The sequence below is a fragment of the Lycium ferocissimum genome, chromosome 8 (assembly GCF_029784015.1).
Source record: "Lycium ferocissimum isolate CSIRO_LF1 chromosome 8, AGI_CSIRO_Lferr_CH_V1, whole genome shotgun sequence".
Classification (NCBI taxonomy): Eukaryota; Viridiplantae; Streptophyta; class Magnoliopsida; order Solanales; family Solanaceae; genus Lycium; species Lycium ferocissimum.
Window position 1 is genome coordinate 26134045 of NC_081349.1, and position 4122 is coordinate 26138166.

Here is a 4122-nt window from a genome sequence, read left to right on the forward strand (position 1 = left end):
CCATGTTTTAGAATTCTGACCACAAGTTTAAAAAATATATATATATATATTCATTCTCAGTTAACCTTAAATTACAAATCCTTGTTATACTTATCTTACTACTTTTAAGCAATTTTCAAATATAGAAAGAACAAGCATGTTTTTTTTTATTATATATGATAAATGAGAAAAAAGTTAATCATTTGAAGCATTTAACATCTAGGTTTATATACTAATAAAAAATCATTTACTATTTCTTATTTGGATAATCTTTTTTCTTTCCCTTACAATTAATCACTTTGTCAGAACTAAAATAAGCAAATAAAAGTAACTTTTCGTGATCCAAATTTTCATCCACTTTATGGTTTCAAGAATCCACTTGTTTAAAGTTTGACCACAAAATTTTAGATAGTGATTACTCTAGTACATTAGTTGCATGGGCTTATTTTCTTCCCATTGTGAAAGAAAAAACGTGTGGACTCAATAATAAAATAGTTTTACAATTACATATGTTTTCAATTTTTTTAGTTTTCCTAATCATACAATAGTAATGAACCAAATTCTTCACACATAATCCATCGATTTAAAATTTACCGTGAGAAAATAGATGTAAATATCTAGTTTTTACATTAAATGGTGGGAAAGGTTTCAAAGGGAGAACACCAATACAAATATATTAGACAAAATTTTACCGGGGGGTGATTGTTTCGCTCCAAGACCTGATTCAGAGCCATGGTATGGCATTTCCATTTTATTGCCTCTAGCACCACCTGTTATTCAAATGGAATTAACGGTTAAAAAGATTTTATACTATCATAAAAATGACTTATTTCGAATATACGTAAATTCGATGGTATAAATATATTTTATAATTAGTACATATAATTTAATTTCAATTAAAAAAGGAAAAAGAACAAGCATTTTTTAGTAGAAAATCATTAATGAGAAAGGGAAAAAAAAAAGAACTCTAAAGAGGTATCACTATTAAAAATTACATTACACTATTTCATATTTGGATAACTAGAGGTGGAAAACGAAGATAGCAATACTAGTCTTTGAATTTTCTTCCCCTTTTTAATATTCTGCTTTGCAGGATATGGTCAAATAGATAAACAAAATAAAACTTAAAACTTTCTTAATTTGTCCAAATTGGTGTCCACTTTACTTTTAATAGCCAACTGCCGTTATTATACCCAATTTTGGGATTAACTGGATATGTTTTTGTTGTTGTATTTAAAAGTGAATTTTGTCATAAGTACTTCTGAAAAAGCACTTTGGCATAGTAAAAATTTGTATTTGACTAATTTACTTACAAAATCCCTTTCAATTAGAGAAGGAATTTGTGTTTGGCTAATGTTCCAAAAGTATGCTTCTAAAAAGCTACTTTTTTTTAGCTTCTAAAAAATTACTTCGACCACTATTCAAAACACCTTTTTCTCTTAAAATTTGTCAAGATACCTCAACTCTCTAGGATGTGCATGTTTTTAAAAAAGAAAATAAATAATTATGGCTTCGAAAAAATTTGGCCAAACAGACCATTAGTCAAATGTGTACTGGAACTAGAAAAATGAGTAGTAGTTACGTGGCCCAAACAAGTCTTTGTTTTAAGCACAGTCCTTTTATTTTCTGATTTGAAAACATATTTTATGTTTTGTTTTTGGAAGGAAATACGAACCTCACAACACAAAACTACTTTTTTTTTTTTACAAATATAAATCCAAGTCCAAACATTCGTTACTATAAAACAAACAAAAACGAAATGAAAAAGAAAAACTGTTTTCTAATCCAAATCCATCGTACTAGTTTGAATTCTCCACATGGTATATTTCAAAATAATGAATTTATTTACTTCCTTCAACTGAAAATTTAGGAAAAAAAAAAAAAACAATTACATTAAAGTGAAGGGATAACAAAACCTGATAATAATCTTCGAGAGGCCGTTGTTGAGGACATAGAACAAGTTAAGACAAAAAAAACTATGAATAATATGGAGACTGTTTTGTGATTCATGGCTTCAAAAGCTATGGCAAAGAAAGGAATATTATCAAAAATTGGAGAAAAGTGTATTCTCTACAATATTTTGTGTTTAATCAATAAGCTTATATAAAATTTTCCTCAAGATAAGTAATTCAGGAACGTGTGGACCTGATTGGAAAATTCTCACTTTGTTTAAACCATTTTATGGTTCTTGACTTGTGTAGTCTTCTTGGAATAACATGCATAACACACGGTCAACTTTTAAGTCTTCTCAAGTTGATGAGCATGAACGAATCGTTACTCAATTAGCGTTTTTTTCAAGAAATCAATATAATATAGTAAGGTTAAGTCATTTGTAGCCTTGTTTGGTCAAGTTTTTAGAGAGTTAAAAGTGTTTATTTTTTCAAAAAAATGTGCTAATTTTAGAGTGTTGAGTTTTTTTGGGCTAAGGTTGTAGGAAAAAAGAAGAAGAGGTGTTTAGTATTAAACTGCTTTTTCGTGTCGAAAAAAAAAAATAAGTAGTAGCCAAACACAAATCGGGTCGCTCTAATACTGGTAAAAGGCTTTTCAAATTGATTAACTGAACACAAACTGCTACTTTTTAAAAGTATTTTTCCGAAAAGCAATTCTAATAAACAGTTTTTAAGAGTTTGGCAAACATGCTATTTGTAGCTTTAATTTCATCATAATTACTCTGCAGTAGTTAAATTAACCTCATTGTGTAACTAATTTTATACTTTTAGTATATAGAACTTAAATTCCAGTAGGATTTAAGTTATATATTGATACATGATGATTTTTTTTCATTATCAATATAATATATTAAATTGTATTACTGATATAAGAATAATTATACTGTAAATACATATAAACCGGCTATAGAGTTAATTGATTTTGATTGCTACTTAGTGAGCTCATTATACTAGGCTTAGCATGTTTTTAGTTGGCAAGCCACGAGTAATTGACCCGCTGGATATGGGTCTTGACTTGAGTCTTCTAGGGCTAACATTGACTTGGTCAACTTAAGTGGCTTCTCAAGTTTATGACTGATGTCTAGTTTAGCTGAAACTATAATTGGGCCCACCCACAGGATAGACATGTTTGGTGTCATTTTTTTTCAGTTTAATTATTATTTTTCATTCATTCTTTATTTGGCTTATTCTTTCAAAATTAATTGAAAATATTCTTATTCTCCTTTTGTTATTGTGTTTATATAATTAAACGAAACGTGTATTAAGGACTACTGGTAGTAGCAGTGGATGATATACCATATAGCCAATCCCAACATTTTCTACGTGGATCATAGATATATATAATTTTTTTAATTTTTTTTTCTAGAAAAAGGATTTTGAACAAATCATTTCAAAAGCTTAACAAGTTCAATGGAAAGAACCTAAAAATTGAACCCGTTAAATTGATATTCTAGATCCACATATTCGTAATAGTTCATTCATCTTATAATAATCATGGATCCACCTCATGAAGCTACCAGTCCCGAGGTCCTACATGAGAAAGAAAATAATTTCTTGATTGTGCCCAAAGAAGGCGGTGAAATGTTTGCAATGTATAACATAGTTGAAGTGGTAGGATGTCCAACAGAACCAAAATAGATGTAACGACCCGTTTTGGTTAGGGAAGACTTTGATTCTTTTTCGTTAAAATACCCTTTCCGTAGCCTTAAATGGCATTCTTAACTTGTGGGAGAAAGCGGGCACGGTTATATATTGATGGGTAATTTTTTTGAGTATATTTATTTCTAGAAACATGGTCCTTGAAATTAATTATGGTATTATATTGGTTAGAAATGCACTTAATTAGTAGTTTATTTTCCACTAAGCAGTAGTCACCGTATGACACTAGTATACGTAGTTAGCGGTTCAACCAATTTAAGAAATTAAGCGGAAGGTTTTCTTATTTTAAATAAATGAAGGGCAAGCCACTTTCATGATGTTGCTGTGAATAAGGGCATAAAGGAATTAAGTGGAAGGCTTATTTTAAATAAATAAACAGCAAGCCACTTTCATAAATAAATGAAGTGAAATGACAACTTTTTAGAAAGCTGATATTCAGGAATAAGGGCGCTAGGAATTAAGTGGAAAGGCTTTCTTATTTTAAATAAATAAAGTGGGGCCCCCCCCTTTCAAAAAAATAAAGGGGGAAATTTTT